This window comes from Sus scrofa, chromosome 8 (assembly GCF_000003025.6).
Source record: "Sus scrofa isolate TJ Tabasco breed Duroc chromosome 8, Sscrofa11.1, whole genome shotgun sequence".
NCBI classification, from domain to species: domain Eukaryota; kingdom Metazoa; phylum Chordata; class Mammalia; order Artiodactyla; family Suidae; genus Sus; species Sus scrofa.
The window spans coordinates 123,398,345-123,420,952 of NC_010450.4; the positions used below are offsets into that span (position 1 = coordinate 123,398,345).

At 36.9% G+C, this 22,608-nt stretch overlaps 1 long non-coding RNA gene across 1 annotated transcript in view; it reads left to right on the forward strand.

Annotated features, from left to right (window-relative positions):
- The window catches only part of LOC110262188, a 493,294-nt gene that overhangs the window by 192,950 nt on the left and 277,736 nt on the right, over positions 1-22,608 (forward strand). Inside the window, exon 3 of the long non-coding RNA XR_002346864.1 lies at positions 20,086-20,183. This is a non-coding gene — a long non-coding RNA (uncharacterized LOC110262188). The remainder of the gene's footprint in view (positions 1-20,085; positions 20,184-22,608) is intronic.

Here is a 22,608-nt window from a genome sequence, read left to right on the forward strand (position 1 = left end):
TTTACGCCAAATGACAGTACATTCTTCGCTCTCCTTTCCAGCCTGTAGACTGCTGTGGCATTACAGGCACACTTAACCATATCTAGCATATAATGAAGGGCTCTTTGTAAATCAGGATTTTTTTATTATGCAAACCACGAAACCCTTGCTCCTGTCCATTGTATGTATCCACAGGGCCTCTGAATTCTAAGATCGCATTATACTCATTAAAACCTGAAACTATATCAGTAAAATTCCCATTATTATATTGCAAAGTAACACATAGTATATTATGGATTTCCTCAGGAATGGATTTCTCAATGACTTGGTGAAAGAAATCTCCTCTGGGCTCTCTCAGGAGTTATAGTTAACGGATGAATGTATGAATCATACATGATTAAGCCACACTGTTAAATCCTTGAGATGTTACAACCTATGTTACACCTTGGACATTTTGGCATGTTTTTGTCATAAGGATATATTGTAGTATCTAATCAGTTCACCAAATACTCTCCTTCGATAAACACTTTCTCCCAGGAGACGGCAAATGATCATTTAATTTGTCCCTTTAAAAAAATAATTACTGGAGTATAATTTATATATATATATATATATATATTCTTTTTTTCCCATTTAGTTTATTACAAATTACTGAGTCGATTTCGCTGTGCTCTACAGTAGTTTCTGGTATACTTTACAGTAGTTTTATATGGGAGTGTGAATGGTGGAATAACAGTGTTAGGTACTCTGATGTTAGCAAGATCCCCATTGTCTTCAAACACAAGCAGGTCAGATACTCAACACCAGATGCTTATTTCCTTGAGGCTTATAACCAGGTACTCATTCTTTTGTTCTGTTTTGCTTTGTTTTTGTACTCATAGCATATGTAAGTTCCCAGGCCATGGATTGAATCCCAGTCACAAATATGACCTACACCACAGCTGCAGCAAATACCAGATCCTTAACCCATTGTGCCAGGCTGGGGATCAAACTCATGCCACTGCAGAGGCAACACTGGATCTTTACCCAGTGCACCACAGCAGGAACTTCACAGGCATATATTGTTGTATCCGTTAGAGTTTAACAGCGAAGACAGATCCTACTCTCGCTGGCATACATATAAAATAATAAAATAATGTAATACAATAAAGTTAATTTCTTATTGAACTATTGGAAGGCAAGAGAAACATGCTCTAGGTTGACATGCCAAGAATAACCTCCAAACCAACAATAAAACTTGGTTTTCAAGTACTAATTTCCCTGCCATGATCTGGGAACTTCCTGTTGAATCAAGAATTCAGTTCTACAGCTGCTTGCTTCATAATCACCACACCTGTGCTATCCTACACATACACAAGGCACACACATTCACACCCAAATGGATGCCTTGTGCCCTGCTTCCCTTTACACTTAACTCAGTTTTGAATTCAAGTCTTATTCAAGAATGTCTGATTTGAAAATCTGAATCATAACAAGGAAATTTGTATTCTTGTTTTGTTCTGTTTTAGTAATTCAGCATCTGCATTATAAGAAAGCATATTAGAAAGAGGTTGGAATGCATTTTGAACTGCCTGAGCCAATGCATCTGCCACAGATTACTTACATGGTAGTGATTTATGGAGTGGAAGCCTAATTGTGGAAAAGCTTTAGAATTAGAACTTCAGTTTTTAAGAGTTCCCTCAAGCATTTACTTTATAGTATTATTGCCAAACTTTTAGTTCAATCCCCAACTTTAAATACATAATTTGTGCCAAGTTCTGAGACTGCAAAGATGATTTATATCTGTTCTTCACTCTAAAGGCGGTAAGAGTCTATGATGTAGGTTTTACTAATCAATAGCCATAGTAATTCAGGTAACTATACCAAGAAATAAAAAACATGCTATGGGATTGATTTAGCTTTGAGTGGGTGTAGGGTGGCTATCTGATACTCCTGTGTGGGTAAAGTAAATCATGCCTTAAAGACTTTTTTTCTAGTATTATGTAAGGATAGAAATATATTATTTAAGGAGCTAAGAACATGAGTAGAACATGCAAAGATGAATGTCCACGTGAAAATATATGATCCTTGACCCACAGTATATATGCAATAAATATTCATTGATACTCCAGAAGAAAAAGAGGAGGCCACATCAAGAGGTAGGAGGGGCGATTTCACGATATAAGCAACCCCATACCTCCTGGGTGGGAAGCGCCACAGACTGGAAACTAACTGGTTCACAGAGACTCACCTACAGGAGTGAGAGTTCTGAGCCACACATCAAACTCTCACGTGTGGGGATCTTGCATGGGGAGAAAGAGCCCCAGAGCATCTGGCATTGAAGGCCACTGGGGCTTGTGTGCAGGAGCTCCATGGGACTGGGGGAAACAGAGACCCCATTCTTAAAAGGCGCACACAGATTTTCACGTGCACTGAGTCCCAGGGCAAAGCAAAGTCTCCAAGGGAATCTGGGTCAAACCTGACCACAGTTCTTGGAGGACATCCTGGGAAAACAGGGGTGAATGTGGTTTGTTGTGAGGGAAGGACATTGAAAGCAAAGCTCTGGGGAATATTCAGCAGCAGTGCTTTTCTCTGGAGGTGGCCATTTTGGGAAAATCTGGCCCTACCCATCAGTCTGCTGCTGAGAAGCCCCAGGGCAAACAACAACCCAGGTGGGATCACAGCCCCGCCTCTCAGTAAACAGCCTACCTAAAGACCCCTCAGGCACACAGCTGCCTCTAATCCCATCCAGAGACTAAGCCCCACCCACAAGAAGGATTAGAATTGGCTCCACCTACCAGGGGGTAGGCATCAGCCCCTCCAATCAGGAAGCCTATAGCAAGCCCCCATACTTACTTCAGCCACAGGGGACCAAACATCAGAAGTAAGAGAGGCTACAACTCTATTATCTGGAAGAAGGTCACCGCACCAAAAACCTATAAAAATGAAAAGACAGAGAACTATAACTCAGATGAGGGAGAAAGGAAAAACCCCAGAAAATCAGCTAAGGCATGAGTGGATTCTCAGCCTCCAGGAAAAAGACTTTAGATTGTTGATGCTGAAGAAGATGCAAGACATTGGAAATAAACTGGAGGCCAAGATGGATAACTTACAGGAAACACTGACCAAAGAGATACAAGATATAAAACTTAAACAAGAAGAGATGTAAAATACAATAACTGAAATAAAAAATTCACTAGAAGCAGCTAACAGCAGAATACAGGAGGCAGAAGAACAAATAAGTGAGGTGGAGGACAGATTAGTGGAAATTATGGATGCAGAACAGAAAAAAGATTGAAAACAAATGAAGAGAGTCTCAGAGAACTCTGGGACAATGTGAAACTTACCAACATCCGTATTATAGGGGTGCCAGAAGGAGAAGAGAGAGAGAAGGGGACAGAAAAAATATTCCAAGAGATAATAGCCTAAAACTTCCCTAACATGGTGAAGGAATCACTCACTCAAATCCAGGAAGCACAACAAGTACCATACAAAATAAACCCAAGGAGGAACACCCCAAGATACACACTAATCAAACTGACCAAAATTAAAGACAAAAAGAAAATCTTGAAAGCAGCTAAGAAAAAGAAACAAGTACATACAAGGGAACCCCAATAAGGTTATTGGCAGATTTTTCAATAGAAACTCTGCAGGCCAGAAGGGAGTGGCATGATATACTCAATGTGATGAAAGGAAAAAACCTCCAACCAAGATTACTCTACCCAGCAAGGCTCTTGTTCACATTTGAAGGAGAAATCAAAACCTTCACAGATAAGCAAAAGCTGAGAGAATTCAGCAACACGAAACCAGCCTTACAACAAATACTAAAGGAACATCTCTAGGCAGAAAAGAACAAGAAAAGAAGGAAAGAAAAAAGAGCAGCAAAAACAAATCCAAAGCAATTAATAAAATGGCAATAAGAACATACATATCAATAATTACCTTAAATGTTAATGGGATAAATACCCCAACCAAAAGACATAGACTTGCTGAATGGATACAAAAACAAGATCCATGTATATGCTGTCTTCAAGAGACCCACTTCACTTCTAGGGACACATACAAATTGAAAGTGAGAGGATGGAAGAAAATATTTCATGCAAACGGGGATCAAAAGAAAGCTGGAGTAGCAATACTCATATCAGACAAAATAGACTTTAAAATGAAGAATATTTTAAGGGACAAAGAAGGACATTACATAATGATCAAAGGATCAATCCTAGAAGATGATATAACAATTTTAAATACCTACGCACCCAACACAGGTTCACCACAATATATAAGGCAACTGCTAACAACCTTAAAAGGAGAAATCGACAATAACACAATCATAGTCGGGGACTTTAACACCCCACTTAACAGCAATGGACAGATCAACCAGACAGAAAATCAATAAGGAAACACGGGCCATGAATGAAGCATTAAACCAGATGGACTTAATAGATATTTATAGGACATTTCATCCAAAAGCAACAGAATACACATTCTTCTCAAGTGCACGTGGAACATTCTCTAAGATTGATCATATACTGGGCTATAAATCCAACCTTGGTAACTTTAAGAAAATTGAAATCATATCAAGCATCTTTTCCGACCACAATGCTATACGACTGGAAATCAACAACAAGAAAAAAACTGCAAAAAACACAAACACGTCGAGACTCAACAACATACTACTAAACAACCGTTGGATCACTGAAGAAATTAAAGAGGAAATTAAAAAATACCTAGCAGCAAATGACAATGAAGATACGACACTCCAAAACCTATGGGATGCAGCAAAAGCTGTTCCAACAGGAAAGTTTATAGCAACACAAGCCCACCTCAGGAAACAAGAAAAAGCTCAAATAAACAAGCTAACTTTACATCTAAAACAGCTCGAGAGAGAAGAACAGACAAGACCTAAAGTTAGTAGAAGGAAAGAAATCATAAAGATCAGAGCAGAAATCAATGAAATAGAAACAAAGAAAACTATAGAAAAGACCAATGAAACAAAAAGCTGGTTCTTTGAAAAGATCAACATAATTGATAAACCCCTAGCCAGACTTATCAAGCAAAAAAGAGTGAGGACTCAAATCAATAAAATTAGAAATGAAAAAGGAAAAGTAACAATGGACATCACAGAAATACAAAGGATCATAAGAGACTAGTATATGCAACTATATGCCAATAAAATGGAAAACCTAGAAGAAATGGACAAATTCTTAGAAAAGTACAATTTTCCAAGACTAAACCAAGATGAAGTAGAAAAGATGAATGGACCAATCACAAAAACTGAAATTGAAACTGTGATTAAAAAAATTCCAACAAACAAAAGTCCAGGACCAGATGGCTTCACGGGCAAATTCTATCAAACATTTGGAGAAGAGCTAACACCTCTCCTTCTGAAACTATTTCAAAAAATTGCAGAGAAAGGGATACTCCCAAACTCATTCTATGAGGCCACCATCACCCTGGTACCAAAACCAGACAAAGACTCCACAAAAAAAGAAAACTACAGGCCAATTTCACTGATGAACATCGATGCAAAAATCCTCAGCAAAATACTAGCAAACCACATCTAACAATACATTAAAAGGATTGCACATCATGATCAAGTGGGATTTATCCCAGGGTTGCAAGAGTTCTTTAATATCCGTAAATCCATCAGTGTGATACACCACATTAACAAACTGAAGAATAAAAACCGTATGGTCCTCTCAATAGACGTGGAAAAAGCCTTTGACAAAATCCAACACCCATTTCTGATAATAACCCTTCAGAAAGTGGGCATAACGGGAACCTACCTCAACATGATAAAGACCATATATGACAAACCCACAGCGAACATCATTCTCAATGGTGAAAAGCTGAAAGAATTCCCTCTGAGATCAGGAACAAGACAAGGATGTCTGCTCTCTCCACTACTCTTCAGCATAGTTCTAAAAGTCCTAGCCACAGCAATCAGAGAAGTAAAAGAAATAAAAGGAATCCAAATTGGAAAGGAAGAAGTAAAACTATTGCTATTTTCAGATGACATGATACTATACCTAGAGAATCCTAAAGACTCTACCAGAAAACTGTTAGAGTTCATCCACGAATTTGGCAAAGTCACAGGATACAAAATCAGTACACAGATATTGACGGCATTTCTATATACTAACAATGAAAGAGCAGAAAAGGAAATTAGGGAAGCAATTACCATCACATCCAAAAGAATAAAATACCTAGGAGTAAACCTACCTAAAGAAACAAAAGACCTGTACTCTGAAAACTACAAGCCACTGATGAAAGAAATCAAAGATGACACAAATAGATGGAAAGATATACCATGCTCGTAGATTGGAAGAGTTAATATTATCAAAATGACTATACTACCCAAGGCAATCTACAGATTCAATGCAATCCCTATCAAATTACCCAAGGACATTTTTCACAGAACTCAAACAAAATATTTTAAAGTTTGTTTGGAAGCACAAAAGACCCAGGATAGTCAAAGACATCCTGAAAAAGAAAAATGAAGCTGGAGGAATCAGGCTCCCGGACTTCAGACTATACTACAAAGCAACAGTCATCAAAACCACATGGTACTGGCACAAAGACAGACATATAGATCAGTGGAACAGGATAGAAAACCCAGAATTCAACCTATGCACCTATAGCCAACTCATCTATGACAAAGGAGGCAAGAATATACAATGGAGGAAGGACAGCTTGTTCAATAAGTGGTGCTGGGAACACTGGACAGCCACATGGAAAAGAATGAAATGAGAACACTCCCTAACACCATACACAAAAATAAACTCCAAATGGATTAAAGACCAAGATATGAGACCAGAGACTATCAAACTCCTAGAGGAAAACATAGGCCAAACACTCTCTGACATAAATGACAGCAACATCTTCTCAGATCCACCTATCAGAGTATTGACAACAAAAAGAAAAACAAACAAATGGGACCTACTCAAACTTCAAAGTTTCTGCACAACAAAGGAAACCCTAAACAACACAAAAAGACAACCCACAGAATGGGAGAAAATCTTTGCAAGTGAATCAACTGACAAGGAATTAATCTCCAAAATTTATAAACACCTTCCGCAGCTCCATACCAAAAAAACAATCAGTTCCATCAAAAAATGGGCAGAAGATCTAAACAGACAGTTCTCCAAAGAAGACATACAGATGGCCAAGAAACACATGAAAAGATGTTCAACATCACTCATTATTAGAGAAATGCAAATCAAAACCACGATGAGGTACCACCTTACACCAGCCAGAATGGCCATCATCCAAAAGTCTACAAACAATAAGTGCTGGAGAGGGTGTGGAGAAAAAGGAACCCTAATACACTGATGGTGGGATTGTAAATTGGTGTATCCACTGTGGAAAGCAGTATGGAGATTCCTCAGAAAACTAAAAATAGAACTACCATTTTATCCAGCCATCCCACTCCTGGGCATCTATCCAGAGAAAACCATGACTCACAGACACATGTACTCCGATGTTCATTGCACCGCTATTTACAATAGCCAAAACATGGAAACAACCTAAATGTCCATCGACAGAGGAGTGGATCCAAAAGATGTGGTACATACACCCAATGGAATATTACCCAGCCATTAAAAAGAATGAAATACCAGCATTTTTAGCAACATGGATGGACCTAGAAACTATCATGCTAAGTGAAGTCAGCCATACAATGAGACACCAACATCCAATGCTTTCACTGACATGTGGAACCTGAAAAAAGGACAGACTGAACTTCTTTGCAGAACAGATGCTGACTCACAGACATTGAAGAACTTTTGGTCTCCGGAGGAGACAGTTTGGGGGGTGGGGGGATGTGCCTGGGCTGTGGGATGGTAATCCTATGACATTGGGTTGTTATGATCATTATACAACTACAGATGTGATAAATTCATTTGAGTAATAAAAAATTAAAAAAATATTCATTGAAATTAATAAGAAAAAACTGGGATGCAGAGGTCACGATAAAAGTGAACAAAATAGGCCAGGAGAGTTTAGATTTTAGATTGTTAAGGGACTTTTAAGCCGTTTTTTTAATTATTTTTTTATTAAAGTATATTTAATTTACCAGTGTTCAGAAGGTGCTTGCTCCAATCACAGGAAATGGAAGAAAAGAGAACTCTTCTCTACCACGAAATCCCATAGTCATTTCTTTATAATGGTAATTCTGCAAGTACCAAGGTGGATAGAATAGAGTGCAGGCGGTTGGGATAGAATCTCTGTAAGAGTTTATGTCCACTGGAACAGAAGCAATAGTGGAGATCAGAGTGCTCATCTCAGAGACATTAAAGGGGAAGGGAATGAAAGGGCTTCGTTGAAGCAAATATACAGATAAAGAGGAATGGGGGGAAGTTAGCAATAAGTTCAGGGTTTCCATTGTGGCTTGCTGAGTGAATGGCATATCTTTGTTGGGACGCAGACATCTAATGCTCACCAAATATCTATGTGTGTTCCTGTGTTGCCCATTCCTCTTTCTGTTATGTAAGATCATCTAACTACTTCTGGTCAGTGATCTGTGAGCAGAAATGATGAGTGATCCTCTGGGAGAGAAGAGTAAGTTAGGTGGTATGCAGCTCTCTGGATCTTCTTCCCTGACCTTGATGATAGCGGAGATCTCGAGGTGAGATGACCGAACCTCTTAGGGATTAGATCCTAAGTGACTTGATGGATAGATGCAATCTTAGAATGCCATCCAATCCCCATCACACGTTGTGTTAAGTGAGCGAAGAACTTTTTTCCTATGTAAGTTGACTATGATTATGAATTGCTTTTCTGACAGCTTGGTCAGCTTACCCTGACTAAAAAAGGATAAAAAAGAACAGAATCTTTGTAGAGATAAATAATATATAATTTATTGAATATTCCGGTCACAGTTTTAAGCATATTCATTGTATATAACAACATATTTGTTTCTAGGACAGCCCTAAAAATTCTTACGCCTTGATATCAGCAATACATCTCTAATTAGATGTCTAGCCAATATACAGAGAAAATTAGGATCACTTGACAGTTAACATTTTTATTGTTCTTATTGCTGTTGAGATTTCTGCAAGGCAAAATATGATATCATGGGGACATTATGAAAAGAAAACCTCTGGAGTCATAGAGGTCTTTGGTTTCAATCTTGTCTCTGTTATTTATGTATGAGAGTTTGGATCTTGTAAACTTTATATTCTGACCCTAAGTTTTCTCATTTGGAAATTGAGGATAATTGATAGTACTTCACCTGTCATAGGTAATAAATCAAATAATTCACAGAAGATCACTAGATACCTAGTAGAAAGCAGACTCTCTAAGAAAGTTAGATTCCTTCCCGCTAGTTTGTTTTCAGTTGGTTTTCACTACCAGGCAGCCAACTCTCTATTAGGAGCCTATCTATTAGGATCTTCCAATCATCCTCTTTGAAAATTTCTTTGATTCTAACTTTTTGATAATTTAGGATTTTAGGGCAATTAGGAACATTTCCTAAGATTAATACTTTTTATTCAATAAGAATGTGTATATCCTCCTTTAATTGGATGAAATTATAAGCATATTGTTTTAAGATATTTTAATACATATTTACCCTCTATACTTTTGCATTGAGGAAATATTTTCATTGACAATCTTTTTTTTTTTTTTTTTTACTCACTTCCTTTAAAACTGCAATTCAAAACTGATTATTTCATAAGATTCTCTTGGTTAGTAAAAACAAAATTCCATGTCTGACACAAAATAATTATCCTCTTTTTCTAACATTGCTATATGTTAGAAAAATCACAGCCCTAGTTTGCGCTGATCTATGTGCAGCTCCTGAAGTAGTCCCCCCGTTTTGTAAGCAACGTGTGTGTGCAGAGGTCAAAACCTTGAGTGAAATGTTAGGCACGTCTTTCAGTAATGCGATAGGAGTTATAATAGAGATTCCTAAATGCATATTATGTGCAGTGATTTTGAAGAGAAATGCGATTTATGATGATAACTTGATGTCATTTGCCTTGAGGATTTTCAGTCAGCTTCCAGTCAATTCTGACTTTTTCTGATAAGTGAACACCTGTGGAAGAACATCAAAAAATTTTGTGCATGGAAATTGAAAAGAGAAGAAAAAATATGTTTGCCCCAGTAGTAGGTATCCTGACATTCAAATGCTTTTTTATATTTTATTGGCTCAAAAATGAGCCAACAAATGTGTTTCTTTCAGATCAGGTTATGATTAATTTGTCCAATCAGTGAACCAAAATGTCTCCTTTTAACCCCTATCTGCACAGAAGAAAAATTTTATAGCTGTTTCTTTTTCTTTTTCTTATACGTTTCTCACTTCTATTTCAAAATGCTAATAAATAAAGCTTATGCCCCAACTTCTTCTTATAAGGGTGGTATTACCAATATAGTACATAGTGTGGGATCTATAGCTCAATGTAGAAAAAGCTGGTTAACAAACATCTGTTCAAAAATAAAATTTTTAAGAAAAATTATAACCCATATTCACTTTCGTTAAACTTCATAAATTAGTTCCTATTTTATAGTTTTACAGTAAATAAATTTTTCATATTCGGAGTGTGCTTTGTGCCTGAATGAAAAGTATACGCAGTAATCTCAGGTAGACACAGAAGACGTTCATCTGAGAATCATGTTATTTGGAAGAAAGAAATCAGCCAGGAATATTGACTCATTCTTTACTCATTCGAGGTTTACTATTTGATAGGTGCTAGATATAGGAGTTAAAAAATGCAGACCTCTCCGGCCTTCACAAAGACTATGGCCAAGCAGGTGCCTCAGAGTTCAAGGATTTCTGCTCGTGCCACATATACAACCTACACTCATAAAAGCTGTTAGCCCCCACGTCACACATCTCAAGTGAGCTTAATAGGCTCAGTGATCAAGCACTCTGGCTCATAGCTGATTAAAATAAGTAAATCAAACCTGAGTGAACCTGCCAAGTGGTGAGGACATTAACAAGAAACGAAAGCATTTTGACTGTGAAAGTGGATAGAAAAAAATTTCTCCACTGTACATTCCCCGGTTCAACTACAAAATAGCACACAGTCTCATTCATTTTCTCAATATTTATTAACTATTATGTGACATATACTGTACATGACTCTGAATTTATAAAGAATGGAAGTAAATCATGACCCTAAGTAAAAGGAACTCACGGTATTGCACATTTATCTGTGTATCCATGTTGCATGTGTATGTCTTTGGTAGAGAGGCGGGGGGAGTCGGTTTAGGTTTCAAGAACTAGAATTGATCAGGGGGGATATAGTGCCAAAGGAGGACTTTTAACTAAAAGTTACTAAACAGTTAGGGTTAACTTAACAATTGGGGTTAAGCCTGAAACTGCTGGCAGAGAAGGTGATGAAACTGTTACAACAATGGCAGAATGAGGGATAGAACCAGAGTAAAGATGGCAGGCACTTCTCCCGCGGCAATACCTGAAGGAAGGAAATGGGCAAGGAAGGATCTGGGAACATGAGGATAAGTGAGTCAGTGTGAATCTTTCCGTTATTGTTCAGCAAATAGTCACTATCTTTCATGCCTCGCTGTAGGCAGTCTCTCCGCATACCTCACTGATTTTGGATTTTCCTATGACAGAAGTGTTGGCCACTGGAGGCAGAACATGACTTCCAAATGTAGGTCTTAAGATGTATCAGGTGTTTCTAAACTCTCCGAGAACTTTGACCTCCCTTATGATCTTACTCCATGTAACTTCTGCCCCTCTGGCCTGAGACCCAAAATAAGACAGATGGAGAAGAGTCCTCCATCAACCTGAACACCTTAGGGAATATGCAGTTTTGGAGAATAAATAATAATTCTCATTGATAATAAATAGTTTTGTATGCCACTGAATTTGGGGATGTTTTTTATGTAACAGTAACTGGGTAATTAATTGGTAGCTAGAGTGGAGATGACTTAGAATGGATCACACTGGCTTTGAGACTGACTAATAGATAACAAGGTAAATTTTTATTGGAGTGGATTGTTGTGAGCTGTGGTATATAATGACAAAATATTTGGTAAAACATTTGCCTCTGGTAACTTAGAAAACAGAACAAATATCCAATGAGATTGTAGTGTTGGGAAAGAAAGTTTTGAGCAGCGTAAGATAAATGCTACTATTTGCACTTAATAAGATACTACAGGGAGAAAAAATGAGTCAAGAAAGGAGCTGGGAAGTTTGAAATCAGAACTTGGAAGAAATACAGAGAAACCAGAAACTGCAGGGTTAAAATCATAGGCATAACCATTACAACATTTTAGGAAAAAGACAAAAATCCAAAGCACTAGGTAAGAATGTTGCACCCTTTGTTAAGATCACTAATCTTAACAAAGGGTGATAAGTAAAAACAACTATAATTATGTTTAAAGAGAAAGAGAAGCATGCCCAGACAAACAACAGCAAAAATCCAAAAATGTGGTTTTTCCTTTTGGCAGTTGGAGTCACTGGCATCAAACACATCCGAAACCCACAGCTTACAGAAAACTATATTCACAAAATCACTACCAGTGTGGAAAAAAAAATGTTACTGTCCATTTCAGTGTAAAAATACCTGAGGACCATCAACATTTTATAGACAAGAAGTCTGAGACAACTGTTTATCCACTAAACTGTACTGCTTCAATGTAGCTAAGGGGGATTAAAAGTAAGAGAAGGACCTCCCAGGGGGCAGTACCAAGTGTAGTAGAGATCAATGGAGAACAGGTAGCCATTTTCACAGAGCAAATCTGGAATTAAATCAAGCATAGGGGCATCTGGCAGCATTTTCCCAGTGGGAATTTAGGATTCCTGTGAACCATTAGTTATTAATTCTGCCTCTTATCCTCCTTGTGGAATGAAAATATTTATGTGGCTATCCTTGCTTGTTTCATTCTTGTAAGTTAGATGCATGGAGAGTAAATGGCTTGTTTCTTTGGCTCATAAATCTTCAGATTAAGAGAATCTGCACCTGCACAGGATGCAGATGATGAAATTCTTGACTTAAAGTCTGATATTGTTGTAACAGATAAGTCTATCAGTGATCTTAGAAGAAGAGTTTTGCATGCATGAGGACACGTGGGATATTTCTAAAGGAAGGGGTAGACTCTGATTGTTAGATGGCTATTCAGCAAATATTTATTCCTCCCTACTTTATATCATGGATGCAGTATTCTAATCTCATTGATTTTAGATTTGGCATGAGACCTGCTTTGGTCAGTTGACGTGTCAATGAAATAACAGAGTGCAAAGTTCAAACATAGACCTTAAGACACATCACGTGCTTGTATAAGCTCATCTTAGAACTTCTGACATCTGTAATAAGAAAAACACAGTACAGACAACCTCTACACCCCCAGCCTAGACATATGGGATGGAGTAGCCTCAGCTTACCTCTACATATGCAGACTAAAGTAAAGCCATTCCAATTCATCCCTAAAGCCACTCTAGCTACCTTATAGGCTTATGAGCATGAAAATAAATGTTTATTACTTCCAACCATTGTGTTTTGGTGTTGTCTTTTTATGTGGCAATAGTTGACTAATACAGGCAGGAGACTTAAAATGTTCTATGAAAGATAAAAGACAAGGATATTAGAAAGTGGTGTGATAAAGACCATGGTTAGATTACTGAATTAATTTAAAAGAGGGTATGAGGAATGGCAGAGACATAAGAAGACATATGAAATAAGAGTCTAGGGCAATATTGGAAACATGTCTTCTTCTTTCATTTTGTCCACTGTGAAAGAACTCTGCCACTTGTCAACCCACAAAATGATTTTTTCCCTTATCCTGTGTTCCCTTGCCCTTTTAGATACATCATGTTATTTTTTATTTCTTTTTTTGTTGTTTTTTGTTTTCTTTTTAAGGCCACCTGCAGCTATGGAATTTTCTGGAGTTGGGGGTTTAACTAGAGCTGCAGCTGAGGCCTAGGCCACAGCCGAGGCCTAGGCCACAGCCACAGCAATACTGGATATGAGCCCTTTCTGTGACCTGTGCCACAGTTTGTGGTAACGTCGGATACTTAACCCACTGAGCAAGGCCAGGAATCTAACCCTCATCCTCACAGACACTGTGTCTGGTTCCTCACCCACTGAGCCACAAATGGAACCCCTTTATTTTTTTACTCTTATAGATCTTCAAACTCTCCTTCTCATAATTATAAGGCTTCTTAAATCATGGCAGTCCATTCGTTTGCATAGTTTTGATGCTTGAAACTATAACTGTATTTCTGGATTTTCCTTTCTTTCTACACTTCAAGTCTCTTCATGGAGCTATTGCTTATTTATGATTTAATGAAACAATATTTTCTTTGCATTGTTTTCTGCTTATGTTGAAATCTTACATCCTTTAAAACACTGTATAAATTTATTAAGGGTAAATATATGTTTTTCATGTTCTAATCCCCTCTGAACCTTTTGTAGTGTTTGGATATAATGATCAGTAAACATATTTGCATACACTAGTGCATAATACTTTTTTAAAAAGCCCAAGCGAGACCATTTAGAGCCTGAACTGACTCTTAAGATCCCTTGAGATCACTATTATCTTAAGACAAACAAATTTGCTTGTAATGGTATCTCTAATGAACCAAAAGAAATTAAAAAAATGGAAGTTCCCATTGGGCTCAGCAGGTTATGAACCTGACTAGTATCTCTGAGGATGCAGGTTTGATTCCTGGCCTTGCTCAGTGGGTTAAGGATCCAGCATTGCCATGAGCTGTGGTGTAGGTTGGCAGCTGAAGATTCAATTTGACCCCTAGTCCAGGAATTTCCATGTGCTGCAGATACAGCCAAAAAAAGCAAAACAAACAAACAAACAAACAAAAGAGTACTCAGTCAGGAAAGTCAAACATAGAGAAATCAGTCTGGATTGTCCAAAGATATTAAGTTTGTATTTATTTATTTATTTATTTAGCCCTTTGTTTTTTAGGGCAAAGAGGTTAAGTTTTGATCTTAAAAAAATAAATATGTGCCTGTTGGCCATTTGTACATCTTCCTTGGAAAAATGTCTATTCAGGTCTTTTGCCCATTTTTCAATTGGGTGGTTGGCTTTTTTCCTGTTGAGTTGTATTAGTTCCTTATATATTCTAGAGATTAAACCTTTGTCAGTTGCATCATTTGAAACTATTTTCTCCCATTCTGTAAGTTGTCTTTTTGTTTTCTTTTTGGTTTCCTTTGCTGTGCAAAAGCTTGTCAGTTTGATTAGGTCCCATGGGTTTATTTTTGCTCTTATTTCTTTTGCTTTGGGAGACTGACCTGATAAAACATTTGTAAGGTTGATGTCAGAGAATGTTTTGCCTATATTCCCTTCCAGGAGTTTGATGGTGTCCTGTCTTATATTTAAGTCTCTAAGCCATTTTGATTTTATTTCCATGCATGGTGTGAGGGTGTGTTCTAGTTTCATTGATTTACCTGCAGCTGTCCATGTTTCCCAGCAATGCTTGCTGAAAAGACTGTCTTTTTCCCATTTTATGTTCTTGCCTCCTTTGTCAAAGACTAATTGACCATAGGTGTCTGGGTTTATTTCTGAGTTCTCTATTCTATTCCATTGGCCTGTCTGTCTGTTTTGGTAGCAGTACCACACTGTCTTGATGACTGTGGCTTTGTAATATTGCCTGAAGTCTGGGAGAGTGATGCCTCCTGCTTGGTTTTTGATCTTCAGAATTGGTTTGGCAATTCTAGGTCTTTTGTGGTTCCATATAAATTTTTGGGTTATTTTTTCTAGTTCATGAAAAAACACTCAACATTGCTGACTATTAGAGAAATGCAAATTAAAACTACCATGAGATAACACCTCACACCAGTCAGAATGGCCATCATTGATAAGTCCACAAATAAAAAATGCTGGAGAGGGTGTGGAGAAAAGGGAACCCTCCTGCACTGCTGGTGGGAATGTAAGCAGGTACAACCACTATGGAGAACAGTATGGATGTACCTTAGAAATCTATACATAGAACTACCAGATGACCCAGCAACCCCATTCTTGGGCATATATCCAGATAAAACTTTCCTTAAGACACATGCACCCACATGTTCATTGCAGCCAAGACATTGAAACAACCCAAATGTCCTTTGACAGACAACTGGATTAGGAAAATGTTTTATATATATGCAATGGAATACTACTCAGTCACAAAAAAGAACAAAATAATTCCATTTTTAGCAACATGGTTGGAACTAGATACTCATACTGAATGAAGTAAGTCAGAAAGAGAAAGACAAATACCGTATGATGTCACATATCTGGAATCCAATATAAGACACAAATGAACCTTTGCACAGAAAAGAAAATCATGGACTTGCAGAATAGACTAGTGGTTGCCAAGGGGGAGGGGGAGGGAGTGGGGTGGTTGGGGAGCTTGGGGTTAATAGATACAAACTATTGCCTTTGTAATGGATTAGCAATGAGATCTTACTGCGTAGCACTGGGAACTGTGTCTAGTCACTTATGATGGAGCATGATAATGTGCGAAAATAGAATGTGTACATGTATGTGTAGCTGGGTCACCATGCTGTACAGTAGAAAAAAAATCATATTGGGGAAATTACTATTAAAAATAAATAACTAAATAAATATGGTTTTGAATATTTATTTGTTTTAGATTCTTTTAGAGATTTACATACAATGTTGCTATACTAAAAGTACAATTTACCGAGTAACTTCCAGTCTACTCTATCTGTAGAATGGTCAGTATCTCATTATCACAGATCTTTCTTGACTCTTCAGCCATTTCACACTTCTTCTCTAGATAGATTGCAGAGGTCTGTCCTCACCAGTGTGTGTCACTTATTCTGAAGGAAAGGAAAGCATTAAGGATGAATTTTTTTCTAACCAAAAGGATCTTCCATAGCATTTGTTTATCTTGGATTCACTTCCTAGAGTAAAATTTACACTGAGGCAATACATATTTTGGAGTTCTAATAGCACTTTTTTTTTTTTTTTGCTTTTTTTGCTTTATAGGGCTGCACTTGCAGCATATAGAAGTACCCAGGCTCCGGGACGAATTGGAGCTATAGCTTCTGGCCACAGCAACAGCAGCACGGGATCCAAGAGGTGTCTGTGACCTACACCAGAGCTCAGGGCAATGCTGGATCCTTAAGCCACTGAGTGAGGCCAGGGATTGAACCCACATCCTCATGGGTACTAGTCAGATTCGTTTCTGCTGTTTCACAATGGGAACTCCTAATTTCATTTTTAAAGTTTATCTTTTTTAAAAAAGTGAAAATACTAGATAGTTGAAAATTTTAATAAACATAGTTAATGAATTTAAAAACAAACCTACATGTTAGGGAAATTAACTATATCCTATAAGAGTGGGCAAAACTTCACACAATCTCCACGTGAATAGGAAGAATCATTTTCAGCTATTTTTTATTACTACAAATTCAAATCAAGGTAAAATGTGGTACCAGGCATTAGATTTTAGCCTGATATATCTCCCACTTAAGTTACAGTGAAAACTGTCATTTATTCACAATGTTAAGTTTCTAAGTTTTCTGTTTAATTTAATTACCAAGAAGTATAAAGTATTTTTGAATAAGTATAAGGAAATTTTAAAATGCACTTGCTTGATGTTCTCTAATAATATCCATTTAATTACTAAATTTCCTCAGTTTGTCTAAGTTGCTAAAGATATGTCACTTCTAAAGAGGAACATTTGATAAATTTATATTATGATATTTCACTGAAGAAAAGGGCATGGAGTAGTTGTAATCAGGTTCTTCTCAGGATTTTTTCTCCTGTGATGTGTATGTGCAACTTTATTTGTATACCTTATTCCAAGGCATCACACAATTGCCCAGTTATCCATTTTCTAATTTTCACACCTAATAAACTCCAGTTAACTTTTCCTTTCATTAGGATCCGAAATTTGGAATTCCCATTGTGGCTCAGTTAAGAACTCGACTAGTGTCCATGAGAAAGTGGTTTGATCCGTGACCTTGTTCAGTGGGTTAAGGATCCAGCATTGCCACAAGCCGTGGCTTGAGTGGATATGGGGTTGCCATGGCTGTGACTTAGGCCAGCAGCTGCAGCTCAGATTCGACCTGTGGCTTCAGATCTTCCATATGCCACAGGTGCAGGCCTAAATGAAAGAAAAATAATGGACCTGAAATTAGGAAAACCCTGCCTTAATAGGAAAAAAGCATATACATAGTAATTTTGATCCCAGTTTTGATTTTTCTACCTTATTCCTCTGTAATGATTTAAAATTGATAATAGTTGCATAAAATTTTATAGTTTTTTATTTACTTGCCTTTTTAAACAAATATTAAATGGGCTCTTATTCCTTATAGAGAAATTCTTGGTTTTCTAAGTCTTTCCTGAGGGGCTGAAATGAAAAAAATGTTATTATTTAGGAAGGTAGCATATGGGGCCTCCAGAAGTAATTGTTTAAATCTATCTGTTATAACTAAGTGTTCTCCTTTAAGTCACATTAAAAGAGTATTGGTGGTTTAAAAAGCAATTATGTGGGACTCAAAAGGCTCCAAATGTATATCTCAATGATCAAATATAAGCAAAGTTCATTCTAAAGCATCTCCCTACTTTACAGATGTCTTAACATTGTCTGACAAATAATAACCCTTTGTTCACTAAACAACATGTGGAAACCATCTAAGTCACTGTAGGATTGAACATCATGCATACCCTCTCAAATAACTTAAACTAGTGTAATGGTACCTTATTCCCGTTCCTACCAATATATCGTATGGTTATTGATAGTAGGAGACTGAATTTTAGTTATATTTTCCTAAGCTCTTTATTACATCATTTTTAACTTCAAAAATCATATTTCAGTGAATAATATCTGCTTCCTAGTATTCTATATTTCATTTATCTTGTTATACTCAACTTTTATTTTCTACGTAGACTATGAAGACTAGACTCTTTTTTCCTGTTTCTCAAATTTCGGTAGCCATCCACCCCTATAAAGTAGAAGTTCTGTAAAAATCACTTACACTTAATTCCTTCAAAATGCTCAAATTCATGGGCAGGTGTGACGGACAATTCCTTGAGCTTAGTCTAAGGAGGACAGTCTGCTTATGATATGTTGACATGGCAACCTTGGACACTTAGCTCCTTTGTTTTTCTTCATCCCACCTCTTTTTAGCCCTTTCCTGTGTAGGATCCAGCCCATCCTGTGTTGCAGTCATTTTATACTTTACTTCTGACCCTCTCCTAATACCCATGGCCACATGGAAGTTGCTGCCAGCCCAGTGATTATTATAATTATGATCATGATTATTGATGTTTATAACCTTTGAACATGTCAACAGTTTGACCCAAAATGTAGGTCCAGTAGTGGTAACAGCGTATAGATATTACGGTTTAGTATCGTGGACTCTTTCTAAATACTGCAAATATAATAGCACAGTGCTTGTGAGTTTAGCATGTCCTTGGGAAATGATCATTCTTTCTATCATGATTCATTAGTAAAGAGAGATACCAAATGCAGAAGTTAATACTTTTTTTGTTTGGGGGTTGATTTTTGTTCTTTGTTTCTTTGCTTTCAATCAATTACCAGTCCTTGGGATTCAAATGTCGCTCTAATGCTGACTAGATGAAAGTTATCAGAAAAGTTACTTAACCTGTACTGTCTCAATTTTCTCACCTAAAAAATGGAAATAATCCACATATTAATGGAATATTATAGAATTAAATGGGGCAATACATTGGAATTGCATAGGTCACAACCTATCACGGCTCCATTAATCAATTGTAGCTATTATTACATTAATATTATTATTTATATAGAATATTTATGTGATGATGAAATTTTATAGATATTTGTATTTTATATATACTTTACATTTAATAATATATTTAATGTTTTAATATTTCATATTGTGAGTGTCTTAGTAACTAACACCATCCAGTATAATTTACTTCTTAATACATCTTAAATGAGTAGGAAAGTTGAGTAGATTGAAATATGACATAGTCGAAGACTAATTTTTTAAAATTTCTCCTTGTCAATGTTGAAAATTAAAATCTTGTTCTATAATACTTAATAAAAAAATAAAAAATAATATTTGAAGAAATAGTGCCTTCGGTCATCAGAACCGAGACACTATTCCTAGTTTTGCACCTACTGACCATGGTAGTTTGAACAAATTGAAGCTCGGCTTGCATTATGACTAATTTCTGAACAAACTGACCTTCCCTCAGATAACAACCATATAAATTGCCTGGAGGCTCTGAAAAAGGGAACAAAAGCAGGAAGATTCTGGAGGGACTTTGAAACTGGGAAGAACGGACCAATGTAGGTGAGTTACTCTTTTAAGGACAGTACCTAGTAGTATTTCAGTATATATTGATAACAGTAATGGTTTACTTTCATGTGGTCCCCTCTCTCACTACCCAAACCATGCTATTGAAGTTTATTTGGAGAAGAAATATCTGCATAAGAGCAAAACACATAAGGCCCCAGCTGAGACTCTGGCTGGGTTCCCAGAGTGCACTGAAATGTTCTGTGCACACATTGATGATTCTTTTTGGGAGAAAGTGACCTATCACAGCCCTTACAGATGGGGAGGGGAATAGAAATCTGTGCCTGGGCTTTCTGGTCCCCTTGCCGTAAGACCATATGGCTGTGATGCATATCCTTACCTTAACACCACAGCTGTACTGGTTCCTTTGCTTCAAGTTACTGTAGGGTAGGAAGCACCATCATGTTGGGTTCTGTGAAAAGTTTTTAACAGTGAACCCTATTTTCCACCTCTGTGTGTGTGATATGTTTACGAGACATAGATATAAATGTAATTTAATAAAGAAAATTATGATTGCAATGAATTGGTTATAGAACTACTCTCAGTTGATGAAAAATGTCATCTAACCATTATATGGACAAAGCATTCCCTGTGAATTCAAAATGTAGATAAAATAATTAAATTTTATTTTAGTTTTTTCTTCTTTATTTTTAAGCTGCATTATTAGCCTTTGACCTATTATTTTAATCAATGGAAGATGAGATAAATGATTATAGGGGTGTAATATTTGCAAAATTATACTAGTTACCTCAATAAAACTACACTGACTTTCTGTAAAATGGCCTTTTATTAATCAACATGTAACAAGATGTATTTTAGGATAGTAGCTATCAATTTTCTTTGTTTAAATATGCTTTTTACGGAGTTCCCCTTGTGGCGTATTGGTAATGAACCCGACTGGTATCCATGAGCTTGTGGTTTTGATCCCTGGCCTCACTCAGTGGATTAAGGATCCTGCAGCTCAGATCCCACGTGGCTGTGGCTGTGGCATAGGCCAGCAGCTACAGCTCTAATTCGACTGCTAGCATGGGAATTTCCATATGCTGCACATGTGGCCCTACAAAAAGGCAAAAAAAAATTACTTCATTGAATTTTCATTGTGCATTAAAATGTATCATGTCAAATATTGAAAGAATGTGGACAAATGAATCTCCAAGATGCATTTTCAAAATACCATTCATTTTGGTAATACAACACAGTATAAAATATAGTCAATAATTTGATATTTTGGTCACTTTTATTTTTTCTTTCATTGTTATGGAATAAAAGTAAGAAAATTATTACTGTTTCCCATTAGGTTTTCTTTTTCTTTATGGTGGCCCCTGGTGATATGTACCTTGCTGTTGTACAATATGCCTGTGTTATCAGCAAGGTATTAAAAATCCCGACTGAGACTCCATTGTGGGCCCTCTGTTTCTGAGGAGTTTTGTGTACATGTTGAAGGGTACACGAATTCTTATAGAGGATTGTGTCCTTATAGAAGGAGGATAGTTGGAGCTCCCACCTGACTTCTCCAGACTGAGAGTCTCTGCTATTAAGGCAGCCTTTGGATTTGATGCTTCGCCTTACTTTAGTGGAGTTGCCTGGTCCTAAAATAAACTGTAGATTTGTCAGCATTGCGATTTGAGTTTTGTGAGTTGTTTTAGACACTGAGGCATGTTTAACTGCAACCGTTATTCCAAAAACTTTTGGCCTAGCAAATTGGAAAACAGTTTGGAGGATCTACAGTCTCTTTAAGTTGAAGAGAGAATCCAGTTGTATATAAACTTTGTCTATATCCCTGATGATCTCTTAACCCGATGTATCTGGGGCAGATGGCAAAGAGTGCACCTCTAAGGAAAGAAGGAACTGAACTGAGGTTTGAGCTGTTGCACAAGGTCTTGGTGATTTGATGCCAACCATGTTAAATACCCACTAAAACAACAACAGCTACAAAAATCAGTGTTATTCAAGGGAAAATAACATAATTCTTGTATAGAGTCTCCACAGTATAAGACAGCAGGAAACAATACAACACTGTATGTCATTCTATACACAAAGAATCAGAAAAATGTCTCCTGTTTTTCAAAAGAAAAAAAAAAAATCTGTGTAGGCCTGTCTGCAGATGACCCAGATGTTGGAATTAGCAAACAAGGACATTTTAGCAACTTCTACACCAATGTTCATGAGGCAGAGAAAAATGTACTTGTGATGAAAGAATGAAAAATAAGAGGAATTTTAGCATAAAAATAGAAACTAATTAAAAATCTAATTGAAGTAACAGAACTGAAAAATATTTGAAATAATTTGAACAAGTTTCTTTACCCTTGAAACTGTTTTTTCCTCTATTATAAAATGGAGAATACTATAGGACTACTTTACAATCTTATTGCATATTGTAAACTCCTAATGGCTTATACAAAAAAGCACATTTTAGTTTATT